Source organism: Hemicordylus capensis, chromosome 6 (genome assembly GCF_027244095.1).
Source record: "Hemicordylus capensis ecotype Gifberg chromosome 6, rHemCap1.1.pri, whole genome shotgun sequence".
NCBI lineage: Eukaryota > Metazoa > Chordata > Lepidosauria > Squamata > Cordylidae > Hemicordylus > Hemicordylus capensis.
This window is the reverse complement of record NC_069662.1, coordinates 36,823,822-36,843,163: the sequence shown is the minus strand read 5'-3', so window position 1 is coordinate 36,843,163 and position 19,342 is coordinate 36,823,822. Positions and strand designations below refer to the sequence as shown.

General features: G+C 44.8%; 1 protein-coding gene across 1 annotated transcript in view; it reads left to right on the top strand.

Moving 5' to 3' along the window:
• Nucleotides 1–19,342, top strand: part of PLXDC1 (plexin domain containing 1) — a 92,734-nt gene that overhangs the window by 9,467 nt on the left and 63,925 nt on the right. The gene's annotated exons all lie outside the window — the stretch shown is intronic.

Sequence of the window (19,342 nt, the reverse complement as noted above, 5' to 3'; positions counted from 1 at the left end):
ATACCATCACTTATCCCTTCTTATAGTGCTTTTTGGTGACCTTGAACATCCTTATAGAAGGCTTTTTCCTACTCTAACCCTTTACTACCAGGAATTTTACAGTTTGCAAACATTCTAGACTGGCCATTCTTTTCAGAAGCTGGAAAGTTTGCAAACATTCAGGACATCTAACAGCTCGCCAGTGCCTGGGAGGGACTCACAGGCAATGTTAGGAACATATTTATACTGAGTCAGAACTTTGGTCCATTTAGCTCAGATTTGTCTACACAGACTGGCAGTGGATTCTCCAGGGTTTCAGGCCGGAATCTCTCTCAGCCCTATCTGGAGATGCCAGGGAGCAAACTTGGAACCTTCTGCATGCAAGCATGCAGATACTCTTGCCAAAGAGGCCCCATCCCCTAAGGTGAATATCTTACAGTGCTCACACATGTAGTCTCCCATTCAAATGTAAACCAGGGAAGACCCTGCTTAGCAAAGAGGACAATTCATGCTTGCTACCACAACCAGCTCATCTTCAGCTAATATGTAAACTTAGTGCATGAAGCTTGTATTCTGCAAGCATAGATTTACATTTCTGGCTACTAAGGGCAGTCCCCCCACAAGATTTACTCAAGAGTGTGAAGGAACAAACACATTCCCACAGACCAACATACCACTCCATTTGTGGCTTTGTTTACTTTGTGTTGAGTGAACAGTTTTGGCCCTCAGATTTTAAAATATCACCTTTTAAGCCTTCTCTAGTAATCAAGCTTTCTTGGCTACATGAGCACCAAATGGAGCTTTGTAGGTGATGTTTAAATTGCTTATCTGTATTGGGATACACTACATGCCACCCATGTTAAGGTAAAATGTGCAAATGCCCCCCTTTGTCAGGAGTTGTTTCTGTGAATATCTTTCCCCATGTAGGTTAGAACACCTGCCTTGGGCTAGGCAGTACATAGGAAGCTGCCTGATAGTGAGTCAGACCATTGGTCCATCTAGCTCAATATGTCGACATTGCCTGGCAGCAGCTCTCCAAGGTTTCAGGCCAGAGTCTTTCTCAGTCCTACTTGGAGATGCTGCCAGGGATTGAACCAAGGACCTTCCGCATGCAAAGCAGATCATTTACCACTGAGCTATGGCTCCATCCCCAGTAAAGCGTTCCCAGGTTCTGGAGTGACTCTGCCTAGTCAGGCTGGCCATCAGCTCTCTTCAACCACAAGGGCTGTAAATATTCCCTGGGCAGGCTAGGATTTTGCCTGTGCAATGCTGGTCTTTAAGTTTATTCATGAGTTCTAGACCCCCTTCCTGATCCAACTCTGACTCCTAACTTAACTAATCCACTCAGTCCTCAGCATCCATTAAATGACTCCCTACAGTTTAATTCTGACACTCCCTTTTAGACTTTTTAAAAAATAGTCAGGATGTCTTAGAGCAGGGCTCTGAATTTTTTTAAAGCAAATATACCCCTTCTGTCACAAGTACCCCATAGAGTGTTTTAGCGTGTGTGTGTGTGTTTTTTAGTTTGTGTATGTGTATATACACAAATGTAAATGTTACAATTGTGAGACAGGCTACTCCAGTCTCTGGTTTACACCCAGACTAAGTTACTGATGAATACTCCTATCATATATATATATATATATATATATATATATATATATATATATATATATAGCTAAGGTGTACCCGTGGCTAATCCCATGTGTGGCAGCTCTCGCGAGAGTTTGCAAGCACGTTGCCAGGAGGGGGAGAAGAAAGGAGCAGAAGTAGTGCTGGATGGCTGGCCAGCGAGCAAATGAGCGGGGGGGGGGGGAATAGCCGTGGCAGTGGCTGGCTGGAGGAAGCAGGTGGCAGATGGCCAGCTGCAGGAAGGAGAAGGCGGCTTCCGGCTGGCCGGGGGAAGAAAGTGGTGGGCGGCCGGGGAAGAAAGTGGCAGCCACTCAGGGAAGAAGGCAGCAGCCACTGGCTGGCCAGAGGAACAAAGCGACAGCCAGTTGGGGAAGAAAGCGACCGGCGGGTGGGGAAGAAAATGAAAGTGGCGGGCGGGGAAAGAAGAAAGCGGCAGTCGGGGGGAGCAGAAGAAAGTGGCAGCAGACAGGCCTGTGGGCGGTAGTGCCAGGCGGTGGGGGGGGGGGCGAGAACAGGGGAAAGCCGGGAGGGGAAAACTAGAGGCACAGATGATCTGTGTCCGGCCCAGCTAGTTTAAATTAATGGAACAAGTTTACTTGCCCTGTTAATTTCGGTGGGAATACTCAGTTCTAATTTTCTGAAGCCTGTCAGTCAGGCTGAGGGGAGGGGTATGCTGAACTTCAGCACCTAGCCAGCCAATCCATAGCAGAGGAGGAAGGTCTTCACCCTCCTCCTTGCCTTTCTGCCATGGACACTTGACTGAGGATGCATGGGCTTCAAGCCAGCCGTCTTGGATGGGGAACAAATAGTGTGGCTGCAGCATGGGAAGGCAGGAGGGCCCTGGGTATGTCCTGGGAGCCATTCCAGTTCTCCAGAGGTACTAGTACCCCCCGTTGGGAACCCTGTCTTACATTTCTGCCTAATATTAGCTTTCTGGGTGGTCGTCTTGGAATATTTTGGCTATGTTAGGGTACTCTCTTGAGTCCTCTGTTTTGTCCAGCTAGTGTGGGAGTAGCTTAACTATTTAGGGGTACAAACCATGCCCAGAGAGAGAGAGAGAGAGAGAGAGATGGAGAGATGTACAAATATTCCCCCTTCAAACGTTTCTCACATTCATGGTGTGTGACTACATGAGGCTTTGCACAAAGGGCTTCTACCCCGAATTCTACTTCAGAGGACAGTGTGTGCGTTCACACACCAGCCAAAACTTCCCCGAAGTCCCTTCGAGATCCTTGGACCCACTCCACACACAAATTGGGCTTTGTGATGCGAATTCTAGCTTGTCTCCACGTATTTCTGGATTTTTAAAATGCTGGTTTTAAGCTACTTTTTCTGAAAACGCTGGAGCAAATAGGCCTGCTCAACTTGGGCCCCACAGCTGTTTTTGGACTACAACTCCCATAATCCTCAGCCACAGTGGCCAGTAGCCAGGGATTATGGAAGTTGTAGGCCAACATCTGCAGGAGGGCCAAAGTTGAGAGGCCCTGGGCTAGAAGGAAAACATGGAGCATGCCATGTGAACTTGTTTCAAAACAAAATCTGAGAGCAGAGGGGAGGGGCTGCTTCCTTCAATGCCACGAGTGTACTTCGAAGTGGCTTCGCTCAACATTTACCCCGAAGCATGAAGCCATGTGTGAATAACTCCCATGTGGACCAAATCACAGTTCTAACAAGTGCAGGAGCAGTTTAACCATTTTGTGGCCCTCTCGGAGCCCCTAGTTTTGTATATACACACCACCACATGTTTGTCAGCACAAGTGTTTCTTAGACAGTATTATGTTCTACATTTCAGAGCACCAGCTTATTGGGAAGTCCACAAATAATTTCAAAGCCTCTGTCTCTCAGCGAGTCAGTGAGGCCTGAAAATCTTTTTATGCACAATTATTCTTTAGGGCTGATACAACTTTCTACGCCCCAAAGCCACTTTAAAGCATCACAAACGCACCCCAGGTCCTTTGCCTACAACTCAATCTCAGCTGAAAAACTGTAAACAGGAAAAATCAGCAATGCGTGGCCAGCAGGAAGGAGCCTTGCAGTCCTTGCAGTGCTTTCTTATTTAATAAAGAGTCTCAGCTTAACATTTTCATGCCAGGAAATGGCAGGGAGAACAGCCAAGCCATAGAGATTGACTAAGCCAAATGGCCCTCTCTGCTTGACTAATCCATGTGCAAGGGAGGGAAGGAGGGAGGGTGACCGAAGAAGACCTTACTAGACGTTACAGGGGGTGGATGGCTGCCCCCGATCCACATCAAGTAAAATAAATAGGCAACATGGTGCCATCATGTTAGGCATTTCTCCACCCCTTAGGAACATAGGAAACTGCCATATACTGAGTCAGACCATTGGTCTATCAAGCTCAGTATTGTCTTCACAGACTGGCAGCAGTGGCTTCTCCAAGGTTGCAGGCAGGAATCTCTCTCAGCCCTCTCTTGGAGAAGCCAGGGAGGGAACTTGAAACCTTCTGCTCTTCCCAGAGTGGCTCCATCCCCTGAGGGGAATATCTTGCAGTGCTCACACATCAAGTCTCCCATTCAGATGCAACCAGGGCAGACCCTGCTTAGCTATGGGGACAAGTCATGCTTGCTACCACATGACCAGCTCTCCAGTGAACCCAAGTGAGGGTGGGGAAACATGATATCACATGTTTCTTTTAGTAGGTGAGGAGAGCTGGTCTTGTGGTAGCAAGTATGTCTTGTCCCCTTAGCTAAGCAGGGTCTACCCTGGTTGCATATGATTGGGAGACTAGAAGTGTGAGCACTGTAAGATATTCCCTTCATGGGGTGGAGTCACTCTGGGAAGAGCAGAAGTTCCAAGTTCCCTCCCTGGCATCTCCAAGATAGGGCTGAAAGAGATTCCTGCCTGCAACTTTGGAGAAGCGGCTGCCAGTCACCTTGGAGAAGCAGCTGCCAGTCTGTGAAGACAATACTGAACTAGATAGACCAATGGCTTGACTCAGTATACGGCAGCTTCCTATGTTCCTATGTACGCATTACCTGGAAGACGAAGCCATGTACTGGCGCAGCGGGGACATGACTTGACTGGCAAGCCAGAGGTTGCCAGTTTGAATCCCTACTGGTATGTTTCCAAGATTATGGGTAACACCTGTATCGGGAAGCTGTGATATAGGAAGATGCTGAAAGGCATCATCTCATACTACATGGGCGATGGCAATGGTAAACTCCTCCTGTAAACCCCAAAGACAACCACAGTGCTCTGTGGTCACCAGGAGTCGGCACCGATTCGACATCACACTTTACTTACCTGGAAGACACACGGGGAAGATATGAACCAAGACGAGCTATCCATTCCATCACCATGCCTAGTTAAGCTCTTACCCCATTGTAATCTGGGTTGATGTCGCATGAGGAGGGGAGCAGAGAGGAAGGCAGGAGTTAATTACTCCAGGGCAGAAGGGCATCACAGATCCAGGAGTTCATTCTGCCTTACATGGGAGCATGGCAGCTGCATAGTACTCAACTTTCTTCAGACTAGAAGTACATCTGCCAACTCCTGGTTTAACATTTATCTATCTCCCTCTCACTTTACTGCTACTAATACTACTACGAATATTCATATGCCTCTTTTCAACCACAGTTCTCAAAGTGGTTTGCCTAGAAAATAAATAATAGAAATAGTATTGTTTTATCTCTCTCGTTTTTAGTAGTTTTAGGTTTTTTTAGTATTAACGTGTATATATGTAATCATTTTTATCTATTTTAACGTCTCTTTTTAAATTGCAATCACACTTAATTTTACCCCTTTCATGATATGTATCATCATACATGCAATCACCTTTACCCTCCCGTATTTTTTAACAAGTAACTTTTAACCCATATTCACTATTAGTCCTTTTAGTACTAATATGTAATCACCCTCATTTAACATGTAATTTTGTGCTGGTCTCTGACCGTAATAAAGGTTGATTGATTGAATCCTGAATAAATAAGACAATCCCCAGTGCCAAAATGTCTTATAATCTAAAAGAAACATCAGATGGACACCAGCAACAACGGCTGGAGGGATGCTGTGCTGGAGTTGAATAGGGACAGTTGCTCTCCCCCTGCTAAATATGAGGGTCACCACTTTAAAAAATGTCTCTTTGTTCCGTCAGCAGCTAATTATTCCTAATTATGTCCTTTGTGCCATTAATTCATATTTAATGAAGTTTCCTGAGCAAGATTATTGGCAAGGCTCTCAGGTTTATTGAGAACTTAAAAAAAAATTATTTCAATCTGAGAACAGGCCTAGGGTTCTGTTTCAGTTTGGATCCCCCCCACCCCCCCGCCAAAAAAAGCTTGTGCCAGGTTTGACCAAAAATTATGTGTATGTTTCTTTGGGCACTGTTATCTTTACCAGGGTATGTAAAATGTGTGGTGTTGTTTTTGTAAAGCAGTGGTGGATCAGGCACAGGTGGACTTTGAAAATGCATTTGTGTAGCTTTGAAAAATGGGTGGTTATGTACAAATGTATGCTAACTTGGTATGCTAACCCTTTTTATGTACAAAAGGGATGCTAACCTGGCTTCACTGTCCTTTGGAGTTGCAATGATTCTTGGGACACAGTCACAACTCCTTCTGTTCTGGCTTTCTTCTTCTTCTTCTTCTTCTTCTTCTTCTTCTTCTTCTTCTTCTTCTTCTTCTTCGCCCCAGTGCCTCCATTTTGCATTGCAATGCTTCCCCCAATCTATCTGTATATACCTATCCATTCTCACTATTTGCAGAGTTGGGTTCTGGGGGGGGCGGGGAGCACTCAGAATCATAGTTTATAGCTATAAGAAACTTAAAATAAGAAATAGATCTCAGCTGAGTTACATGTCTGTTTTGGATGGATAGAGAAGTCTGTGAATCTTTCTAGGTCTCTGTGCCACAAAAAGCAGGTATGCAGAGAATGACACAAAAGCAGGCGTGCTATGCAGAGAACTCATATACATATTCAACCCCCGCATCTCTTCACCTCTAGAGGTGAGATTAACCCTTTACTTTCCATCTGGGAATAATCCCACCAGCACTGCAACTCCAACACTCCCTCGTTTTCAGTTCTCCATCCAATTTCTGTTACAGTATCTTTCCTCTCCACATTTGTTTGTTTGTTATTGTTTGTTTGTTGGTTAGTTAGTTAGTTAATTAATTAATTACATTTATAAACCGCCCCATCCAGAGGCTCTGGGCGGTGTACAGCAACTTTAAAAAGGCATAAAAACACACATTTGTAGATAAAGGTAAAGTGTGCCATCGAGTCGGTGTCAACTCCTGGCGACCACAGAACCCTTTGGTTGTCTTTGGAAGAATACAGGAGGGGTTGACCATTGCCTCCTCCGGCGTAGTGTGAGATGGTGCCTTCCAGCATCTTCCAATATCACTGCTGCCCAATATAGGTGTTTCCCATCATCTGGGAAACATACCAGTGGGGATTCAAACCGGCAACCTCTGGCTTGCTAGTCAAGTCATTTCCCGCCATTAATTCGTATTAAGGGAAGTTTCCTGAGCAGGATTATTGGCAAGGCTCTCAAGTTTACTGAGTGCCTTTGTTTTGTTTCTTTCCATCTGAGAACAGGCCTAGAGTTCTGTTTCAGTTTTGTTTGTTCCCTGTTTTAGACCTGAGTTCAAATCCCCATTCAGCCCCGTGAAACTAGCTGGGTGACTCTGGGTCAGTCACCTCTCTCTCAGCCTAACCTACTTCACAGGGTTGTTGTGAGAAGAAACTCAAGTATGTAGTACACTGCTCCGGGCTCCTTGGAGGAAGAGTGGGATATAAATGTAAAATAATAATAATAATAATAATAATAATAATAATAATTAATAAGTAAAATATCAACATGGAGCACTGCATTAGGTTTAGTTCTCGCTGAGGTGGTAAACTTGTAACTGGGCTAAACCACTTCAGCCTGCAGGTAGGAGGGGATCACATTACTGAATACTTCTCCTGGCACTTTCCAGATTAGACCCTAAAACGGGGTCAGGGACGTATCTCTGAAGTGTACTTCCACACTTCCAGTGTTGTGTGACACCGCAGTCCCGATGCTGACCGCAGGGTCCCGTTCATATGTCAGATGCCTTGTTTCAAATTCAATCACTGTGATTTAGTGCTATGACATCATTTATCCGGCGTTTAAAAAATGTCATTTTTCCAGGTTGTTCGTTTTCACGAGACTGCTCCCCCTGCAGGTTTTATGTTTTCACTGCAATTAGAGGCTAATCTGGAAAGTGCCCATACAAAGAGATTTCTCCATCTAGACGGGATGTCATGAATAAGTGTTCTAGCCTAGCTTTCTCCTCAATAAGGTATTTTTCTACATTCAGGGAGGCTTCTGAGGGGTACAAAGAAACATACAGTTGACTGAGCCTACGCCTGCAGTGGTGCAGCCCAGTCACATGTTTTCCATCTCAGCAAGCACTAGTTGCTGAGTACTGACTGTGCAAACTGATGGTGGTAAGATGCCCACTTTGTAAGTGTCTTGTGCATCTGTGGCGGGGGGCGGGGGAGCAAAATGCACACCTGGCAGTGGCTTTGCATGGAGAGATGCTCTAAAAGGTCCCCTTACCCAGGGCTCGAATTATGGGGGACATGGTAGGCGGGCCCTGAATGAAATCCACAAGCCCCACCCTCTGACTCTCGCCCGTTTGAGCCAAAACATGCTCCCCATGTAGCCTTCTACAAAGATTAGCCAAAGAGGCCATCACAAAAGTCTGCCCCCTGTAATCGGAGCACAGCTTGCACAGTGGAACTGTTGTGTTGTGTAAGATGATGCTGAGCTGGCCTGAACGGCACTGCAGTAAGGAGAAGGCAAGGAGAGACTACCAAGAGAAAATTAATGACTACAAACCCTCCCCCCGCTTGACCTAATATTTGTACAGCCCTCTGGGCTATACACATTCTAGTGCAGCTGTCAGAGGAAAAATAGTCCTCCTCACTTTTATGGGCTGTTAAATGTTAGCCGTACCCTCATTAGTCAGACTGAAACGATCATGCAAGGAGGCCTTTATTCCTGCAGGCAAGCCAGTTTCTGTCTGCAGAAAGCATACACTCCAGCGATCCCTGTTTTCCAGAGACAGCCTCTACTTTCTGATTTCTGTGCCTGGTATCCCTGTCCCTTTCTGATATCGGCAATTGGTGAGATTACCTGCCACTATTGCTGGTCAATGACTGAAATAAAGATATCTATCTATCTGCCACTGGTAAATCACTGACGCCTGTGTTGTCTCTGTTTTGCTTTGGGGGAAAGTGTTGAGGGTGCCTTTTGAAATGTATTGGGGCCAAACTGAATGTGACATTAAATGTGTCATCAACTAGCTGCAGGACTATTTTGGAGTCTGGTACAAGAGAGCCCATGGGATGTCATTATTAGAGTGCCGATGGGGACCTGACTTGGCCATGAAGCTCTCCGCATAATCTTGGTCTCTCTCTCACACACAGCCTAATCTACCTGATAGGATTATTGTGAGAATAAAAGGGGGTATGCCACCTAATCCCCTGCTAACTGGGCAAAGAGGCACCTTTACCATGGTGATTCTCTTTATTTAGCTGGGGGAGAGAGTAACTGGCCCTATCCACCCCCAGCACAGTACTTCCAGTGACTGTTGCTGGTGTCTATCTTATGTTTTTTCTTTTTTAGAATGTGAGTCCGTTGGGGACAGGGCGCCATCTTATTTGTTTGTTATTTCTCTGTGTAAACCACCCTGAGCCATTTTTTGAAGGGCGGTATAGAAATCAAATTATTAATTATTATTATTATTATTATTATTATTATTATTAGCACAGTGGGGAAATGCTTGACTAACAAGCATAAGGTTGCTGATTCTAATCCCCGCTGGCACTATATTGCTGGAAAGCAGCAATACAGGAAGATGCTGAAAGGCACCATCTCGTACTGCGCGGGAGGAGGCAATGGTAAACCCCTCCTGTATTCTAACAAAGACAACCACAGGGCTCTGTGGGTGCCAGGAGGTGAAATCAACTTGATGGCACACTTTACCTATATTCCATGTATGCCTCCCTTTATTCCATGTATGCCACCCGTCCTTGGAGAAAGGGCAGGATATATGTGCGAGATAATAATAATAATAATAATAATAATAATAATAATAATAAATAATTTGACTTTAAAACATCAGCCATGCACAGGCCTGATCTGAACCAGGACCTTTACTTCAGTGCCATTTTCCTGCCAAAAATACCTCCCGCCCCACCCAAGGCTGCTATGGATTTTGGAATTTTCTGGGATTGTGGATTTGGGGGTTTTCATGAGCTGTACGCCATGATCATCACAATTATAACAAATTAAGGCTTGACTTATCTCACTTTGCATGTAATGCGACTGTCTCATATATCAGTTTCACCTTGTAATTTGCATTACTGAAATTAATGGACTTTTGCACGATATTCTAATTTTCCGAGTTTCACCTATACATCCTGCTTCAGAAACCAGTGCAAGACAAACTTGCATTGTAAATAGATCCCGTCTAGATCCAGTTCACAGATGAAAATAGGGACATCCTCATGCCAAAGATCACTCTGAGAGTTTCACCTCCTCATCACATTTTGTCAAAGACTCTTGAGGCCTGCTATGTATCTTGTATTCGCTTCTTCTGCAGTATCCCGCCTTGTCATGTATAGAAGCTGAGAGAGCAGAGAGCGATGGTTCTTTTGGTTAAAGAGATGCTAGGAAAGCATCATTGATTTACAATAGGTTATCAGCAATTTAAAATAAATCCCTTCAGCAGCTGCAGGATGTGAAATGACCACTGCATGGTGCTTTACTGTTAATACATGCTTTACTGTTAATGCACGCACATGTGATCATATTTATCGATCACATATCTATCATATCTATTGATCACGCACATATTACATGCATGTGATCTGGAGACAATATGCTCAGGGATTTAATTTCTCACCCAGGGATTTAATTTCTAGAAGAGGGGGCTGAACCCTGAAGAATGACAGACCTCCCAAAAGACAAAGTGGAAACAAAATAGGGAAAATGGTTTGCCAGGGAAAGCTATCAGAAAACATGGACTGTACAGGGACAGCTGGATCAAGTTTAACTCTTCCTCTGCTTGCTGGTTTTCCCTGTTAGTTTTGTCTATGTTATCAGTAGTTCAGTACATGCCTCAGCAGCTACAAAAGGATGAAATGGCAGATTGTGCACTGGATGGTCTCTTAGGCTGGTTTGCATGATCACTGGTGGGTGTGTAAGTCAGTCAACTGCTGGTGAGCAAGAGTGCATGCTCCCATTGGTCATGATGGCTGAACTCATCTAGGTCTCGTTCCCAAGATTCTCCACCTGACATCCTTCCAAAATTTGTCACTAAGATTTGAAGTTGAGCAGAGAATCTCGGGAACAGACTTGGGCAGTTTCAAACATCAGGACCACCGAGAGTATGTGTTCACACTCATCAACAGTTTACCAGCTTGTTCCCTGGTTAGAGATTTGCTAGTGATCATGTGAACCAGGCCTTAGTGTTTATGTGCTGCTTCTAAGGTATGCCTTGGAAACATTGCTATGCCTTTCCTTTCCTTGTATTCTTTTTTTTCAATCAGAGAAGTAGATTAATTTATTTAAAACTATCAGATTTTATACAGACTTCATCGGTATGATATATTCCAAATTGTTATCTGCACTCATAGTGATTGGTTTCTGAAATGATAGTGCCAGAACCTGATTCAGACATCATCATCATCATCATCATCATCATTAATTCGATTTCTATACCGCCTTTCGAAAAATGGCTCAGGGAGGTTTACACAGAGAAATAATAAATAAATAAGATGGATCCCTGTCCCCAAAGGGCTCACAATCTAAACATCATGTCATAAGACATTATCTAAAAGCCCTGCTGTAGCCATGTACAGTGGAGCGAAGGGGGAGTTCCATCTTGCCATGTCAATCACCTGCGTGCCCCACCACTCATGGTTTCGATGGGGCTTGTCTGAAGAGGGGAAAGCCATCCCCGTGATGGTGGGCACATTTGTGATGGCAAGGATGGATCGATCAACCCTCACAATCACAGATGTGCTTGCCATCATGGGGAGGGCTTTTCCCTCTTCAGAAAAGCCCATCGAAGCTGTGAGTGGTGGGGCGTGGGGGTGACTGAAGCGGTGGGGTGGGAGTTCCTCCCCCTTCATCCTGCTGTATACAGCTACAGTAGGGCTTTTTAATAACATCTGACTGACCCCAGGGATTGGCCAAGCTTAGTCTCTGAGCATTCTCATTTACTTCCATTATTCCAGTGCTGGGTTTCCCCTTATGGATAGAAACAGGTCCTAGGGCTGAATGTTGGACTACAGGAGTCTCCACTCTGTGGTGTATTTAACATAGTGGTGAATCCAGTCCTGTTCAAAATGAATCAACATTGACCTCTTTTGGATTATCTAATGCTGACAAAATGGACAGAGAAAGTTGTATGGCACTCATGTTCAAAATGTTTGTGTTTGAAAAGCTCCGAATTTTTCTTCAAATGGATTTTTGTGGCTTTCTGGGGCAGTGCTAAATGTGTCATTTGATGCTCCAGTGAAGCCAAGCGGTCTGTCTCCCAATTAGTCAAATTTCAACTTCAGCCTTTCTGCTCCATTTCTCTCAACTCACAAACATCAAACTCTTTGTTGGTTCTATGGTTTGTAAGTTGCTTTGAGTGCAATTTGTTACAGAAAAGTGGAGTAATAATAATAAGAAAATATGCGTATGTAATGAAAATGTATTTATTTTACTTTGGAAACTTACACCTGAACAAAGGCCAAACCACACATGATGTTAAGCATCACTTCCATCTGTGTGTGTGTGTCTGTCTGTCTGTCTGTGTGTGTTTATATGTGTGTGTACACACACACACACAATAGCAGGGTTATAATGGCAAAGAATAATGGCAAAGAAGAAGGCAGCTTAAACCTACCACCACCACCCCGTCCCTGCACTATGATCCTGACAGAAATTGGTCTGGAAGGGGTTCTTCTCCCCACAAGGGACGCTATTTCTAGGACACATAGCAGCTGGGATGGGGCAAGGGTGGCAATCTTTATTGAGACTACAGTGCAAGGTGTAATCCAGATTGAGCCCCCTCAGATGCTATTGTCAAAGAAGGAAGGAAGGAAGGAAAAGAACTGCACATTTAACATCATAGGAGTTCTGTGTAACTAAAAAGTTGACCCTTCCAGCCTTCTGAGCATTTGTTTGCCCAGCAAAAGCCCAGTATTAGCTCATATGCCCTGTACTTCTAAGGACCAGCAATTCCGCAGAAATTCTGATCTGTAATATGTATTTCCCTTTGGCCATAATGCAATGCAATGCAATGTATGTTGATTTCCCTCCTACCATAATGGTCTGTTTCCCCCCACAAAAGCAAGTGCCCATTTCCAGCACCAACACTACACCAGTCTTTTACTATCTTAGGTCAGTGGAAAACATCTGGATTCTCAGACTCCTCCTTCAAGCCACAGGCTAAATGCAGTTTTGTGGGGGAAGCAGGGCTAGGATGATACATGCCTTTTAGGAAAGGGTGGCTCCAAAGAGGAAGCCGAGAATAACATGTGGTGGTTGTGACATTGGTTCCTTATTTCCAGTGAGGACGTGTGTGTGGTTGCATGTAGAGCCAGGCAGCTTTCTGATTCAAATAAGAGCACCGCAGGAGTCTCCCTAGCACAAAGGTTAAACAAGTGACAATGATGACTTAAATGAGTTCTGCAATTGCTTCCTTTTAGTATTACCTCATTCACATTCATGTATTCCAGCTTCTCCCCAAACATTATATGTGGGCAGAATTTGTGGGGAGCAAAAAAAAAAGAAACCAGAAATTCTGCAGTGGAATTTAGCCCCACTTCAGGGATTCTCAGCCTCAGATCCCTGATGCTGTTGGACTACAACTTTGGGCATTGTGGCTGGGGATGATGGGAGTTGTAGTCCAACAGCATCTGGGGACCAAATGTTGACAACCCCTGCCATACTACTTTTCTTCTGCCCATCATATCTTCTCTCTTTAGACCTGGCATAATGAACTTTCCCCCCTCCAGATCTTAAGAAAACAAGAGCGTTCTTCTCATGTTTTGTTCAATGCACGTATAAGCTATGTACAGTGTACGCACATACAGTTACTCACACATTATGTTCAACGCCCGTACAGTAGGACATTTCTTATCTGTACCCGGAATATGAGGGGGTTTACAGGTTCACCTTTAAAATGAATGCATGTACAATCAGTCATTCACACAAAAGCATACCTGTTTTTGATACAAGATACCTGTACACACATACAGTGTAATGTCCGAATAGGAGAGTCCTGCTCAGGGGCGTAACTATAATAGGGCAAGGAGAGACAGTTGTCTGGGGGCCCACTGCCTTGGACCCCCCCTGAGGTAAGTCGCATGACTGACTCCCCCAGCTACGCACCCGCCCAGGCTTCCTTCAATTGTATTCATCCTCCAAAATTGATGTGAGTGTTAAGACCTGGAGCTACCAGAACAGCATGTCTTTCTCTAGTACCATTCAGTTGCATTCAGTACCATTAGGACTTGCATCACCCACAATTTACAAAACCTTTAAAAAAATAATTTAGGATGATGTTCTATTGTGGCATGTAGGTGTTTACACACACACACACACATTTTACTACGCTTTTTGTTACCACTGTTCAGCCTCATTTAAGATTCTTTACTTCATGAGCTGAGCTTCGGGCGGGGGGCATTTTAAAATCTTGTCTCTGGGCCCACTCCAACCTTGCTACACCCCTGGTCCTGCTAGATCAGACCAAAGGTATATCTAGTGCCTTCCACCATTGTGTCTGGGGAATATGGGAGTTGTAGTCCAATAACTTCTGGGGACCCAACATTTGAGAACCCTGCTATAGTCTACCTGTTCCAAAAGGAAGAGAGGAAAAAGAAGACGGGGGTAGAACTGTTTACCTGAAAAGAAGAGGTGTCTGAAATTAAGATGATCCCCTGACTTCTAAAATAAAACAACTGGTTAATATGATTCTGGTTAATATGCTATATGGAATGCATATATGTGCTGTTAAAGCTAAAGTTTGCCCACAGCTCTCGTATGGTGCCCAATTTGGCCCCCTACAAGAATTTTACCTCCCTAGAAGTAGTCCAAACCAAATTTTTAAGAGCAATATTTCAAGTGCCATGCTGTGTTTCCAATACAGTTCTCAGACATGAGGCAGGAGTTTTTAGATTAGAAATAAGACTCTGGCTGAGTATGTTTGTATTTTGGTTGAAGTTGTTATTTTCCCAAGTGGGCTTGGCTCCCCTAAACCTTACAGATAGTTATGCTTCAAGATGAAAGGTGACATTAAAACAGAAGCTACAATCTTACAGCTTTTCCCAGGAGCAGCCTATTAGGATGGGGTAAGGGGTGCTATCAAGTCAAATTCGGCTTGTGGTGCCCACAGAGCCATGTGGTTTTCTTTGGTAGAATACAGGAGTGGTTTACCATTGCCTCCTCCCACGCAGTATGAGATGATGCCTTTCAGAATCTTCCTATATAACTGCTGCCCAATATGGTACCAGTGGGGGATTTGAACTGGCAACCTTCTGCTTATTAGTCAAGCATTTTCCCGCTGCACCACTTAAGGTAGGATGGGGTATGACCAAGCCATATGAGTCATCAAATAGTGTGTATTCAGGGGCGGAGCCACCATTGGGCCAACGGGTTCAAAGAACCTGGGCTGTGCCCAATCAGGCGCTGCGCTTCGCGGCCTCGACATGCTCCCCCCTCCAGTCTGACATCAGACGAGGGGGTGCTGGTTTAGCTCCTGAGCGGGGGCCTTGCGGCCCCCGTTCAGGAGTTAAAGGGCCACTGCATTCACGGCGTGGCCAGAAATGCAGTGCCAGCCCGAGTCTAGCTCCTGAAGGGGCCATGCGGCCCCTTCGAGTGTTAAACAGCCAGCCCTGCACTGGCCTGACCCACTCCCGAATGGAGCCAGCCCCCGTGTCTGATGTCAGATGCAGGGGGCAGGGTGAGTAGGGCTGCCGCCGTGGCCACACACACAGGCCTCTACCGGTCAGGCTCTGCCACTGCGTGTATTTGATATGGAAATGCAAGAAGAGTCAGCCAAGCTGCCTAGAGGGATTTATATAGGCAATCCGTTTTCAAATGTAAAACCTGCTGAATACCTACTCAGCCGGACAACAGCAAAATCTAGAAGAGCTATGACCCTTGCTTAGCTAAATGCACTTCCCACTGCAGTTTTGCAGGGGAAGTTTGAGAAATTACCGTACTCCGCTTACGTCCTTGTGGTTCAGGAGATATAGAAACAACTGCACATGCATTACTCTATTGCACATTTTACAAGGATATTCGAATTAATTTTATTTTCTTCTTTTTAAATGGAATTTCCTGGCCACACCAATAAGTTTTATTAAGATTATTTGTTGTCAAAATTTAAAGACTCAGTGTCTTGGAATGTGGCCAAGTTCTGTTATGTAGTTGGTAAAATTCGCAAAGAACTCACCATCTGATTACTGTTGGTGGTTGTTGTCTGTTTATTATTGCTGGTCAATGACCGAAATAAAGATATCTATCTATCTATATGTGCTGTTGTGTACAGTGTTGAGTTTCTAACAGCAGGGGTGTCAGGGTTCAAATGTACCTATACATCATGCTTCCCGATTAGCTCATCATAGATGTGTGATGAGAGCCCGCTGTGAAATGTGGGATTGGAATAGATTCTCTGCTCTCATTCAAAAGCACTGTTGCCTGGATGATATTCCAAGAAGGGGCCCTGACATTGAAAACAAGTTTCAGACTCAGTTATATCACTGATTGTGTGTATGTCATGCCAACAAAAATATACAAAATTCCACACCAAGAAAACTCCTCATCTTGTAAATAATTATTTTGTAATGACTCATTTATATAGCACATTTAGTACCCAAGGCACTTGACAACTCCTAACGGCGTTTTTAATGACATATTTAACTAGCAAATCACTTTATAATCTTGATTGTGTTTGCCCTCACCTCAGCCTCCTGAGGTAAATCTGTAAAAATTACCATTTTACAGATGGACAACTGAGGTTCAGATAGATAAACACCATCCTGAGGAATGGGTGGGACAAAACCCACCCATAGGGCACCTGTCATTCCAGCACCATGGTGTTTAAAAATTAAATTGGGGCACTAATCTGAACCTTGGCATTAGAAAAGGAATAGAACAGAATCTCTGTGACTTTCCTCCTGCTCCTAAAACAATGCACAAGGAAACATCCTAAAAATAAAGCAGTAGCTTTGTTTGCGTCTTGGGTGATGCAGTCGTACTATACAAATCCAGTCAGTGAGGGTCCTCTAACTGGGGACATTTCATTTATCCAGGTCTTGGCTGGCAGGGAAGGAAACTACTACCTGATTCAGAATCCTATCCTTCCCTAGAACTTTGACCCCTGGGGGCCCCAGCCCATAATTTAGAATCACTGCACTATTCCTCCCTCCCCCCTCCCTTCCCCCCCATATGCATTCACTATGGTTTATCTCTCATCTTGCTGACTTCTTCTCCCCCTCCTCACAAAGCAATTGGTACTTCTACCATATTTACTCAAATAGAAGATGATTCTGAATTTAAGATGATCCCCTTAAAAATGCAGATTCAATAGAGTTTATACCTGTATATCACCAAGAGGCAGAGGACTCTAAATTTAAGATGACCCCCTAATTGCTGAAATCAAAGAACTTGGGGGGGGGAACTCATGTTGGATTCAAATAAATACATCATTGCATTTGTGAGGAGGAAGAGGAGCCCCAAAACAGCTGGAGAAGCTGCAGCAGCTGGTAGAGATTATGACAGCAAAACTTCTCTTTGTGGATTTCTCCTCCTCCTCCTCCTCCTCACAAGGAAGTTGGCGATATCTCTGTCTTTTATAACTCACTTTTTAAACACCAAGACCTCAAAGTGGCTTAAAACATTTCAAAATACAATTTCAAGTTCTCCCCAGTATCACCACTATTCCCCCAATACCATAGCCGTCACTATGGGTCATGGTCTTACTGTAGCACATGATCTCTCTTCCACTATTTTGCAACCAATTAAAGAGAATCCGCATTATTGTTTTTCCAGCTCCAAAGAAGAGTTGGCCTTTGCACTGGGCAGACCTAGGCAGTTGCCTGAGGTGCCATACCTTGGGGCAGAGAATGCTGCCCATGCAGTGAATAGTTGCGGTGACTCCCAAGGGCAGCTGGGGCGGGGTGTGTGTGTGAGGAAGCAGATTATGCCTTTAAAAATTTGTAAGATGTCCTGCTGCTGCCACCCTTTTCTGCCACTGCCACCGCTCAGCCGGCAGATGTGCCTCTGTGGCAGCCATTTGAGGGGCCAACCCGGTTTAAAAAAAAACTTTGCTGGACTGAGCCCTGAAATGGCCATCGCACATATGCACTGGCCATCTGAGCGACAGAGGTGGGGCATGTGGTGGGGGCAGACACCATGCTGAGCTGGCCAGTGCTGTGGGCTGGCAGCAGCAGGATATCTTACACATTTCTAAAGCTATCATTTGCTTCCTCACTGCCCCGCCCCAGCCACTGCCCCACTGCCAAGTATGACCCCCCACCCCATTCAGTTAAACCTATACTGTATTCTGTATGGTACAGAACATAATTTTAATAGAATATGGGGTGGGCAGACAAAATTGAAATCATACTTTGTCTAGGTCTCATAAGAACAGCCCTGCTGGATCAGGCCCAAGGTCCATCAAGTCCAGCATCCTGTTTCACACAGTGGCCCTCCAGATGCCTCTGAGAAGCCCACAGGGATGTGGTGAGGGGCATGCCCTCTCTCTCTCTCGCTGTTGCTCCCCTGCAACTGGTATTCATAGGCATCTTGCTTCTAAATACTCCAAAGCATTAGTTCCAAACCTAACTGCACATTGACATTGCACAAAACTGGAGTTACAGGTTTGCTGCCAACCTGTAACTCTGGTTTCGTGCGAAGTCTGAATGAGGCCTGAGCTGGCATTCTTAAGCATCACCCTTTGGCAGCTTCCTGAAGGATGCTGCTGTCACCTGGGCCTGTCTTTCAGTGTCAGGAGAAACCAACCCAAGGAGGGCCAAGGGGCTAGCCTGCTTCAGATGTGATTCTGTTCGTAGGTCTGGAATGGCTGTTGCACACTCATCCCTTCCTTTCAGGGCAGCCTAGCTCTTCATAATATCCCAGGAACGAAAGCAGGAAGCAGCCCGTGGAAAGCAGCCCTGAACAGAGGGAGAGAGGGCTTTCAGTGTTTATGCTTTTTGACAAAAGAAGTGAAATTCACAACATAATACAAGATCATGAGGCTAAAGCACACATTACAGGAAACGCACTGTTGGCCCTGCATGTTTGTTTCTTTTTAGGTTCAATAGCAGCGGTAGGGGGACTGCTTAAGTTCAGGACTGTGGAGCACAGCAAGGGATAGCAGAGAGCTATTTGACCATAGTTCCGACAAAACCCCCTAAAGCAGCAGTTAGCCCTATGAGATAAGTTCCATCGGCTCCAGTTAAAGCTTCCTCCTGGAGCTAATACTGATTGATTTATTATTATACACACACACAACACCCTTTGTCCTGGGGCCCGCGGGTGGTGAACAAAGATTAAAAACAATAACCTAATTAAAAGACATTTCATTAAAGAAACAACTAAAAAACAAGCACAACTACAAAAGCCAATTCAAGGAAGACAAAGGACTGCTAGTTATAACTTCAGGGGCATAATTATCCACATCCTGTGGTCTTGATCCTGCTCAAGCCCCCACTACAGCTGTGATTTAACCTGGAAAAA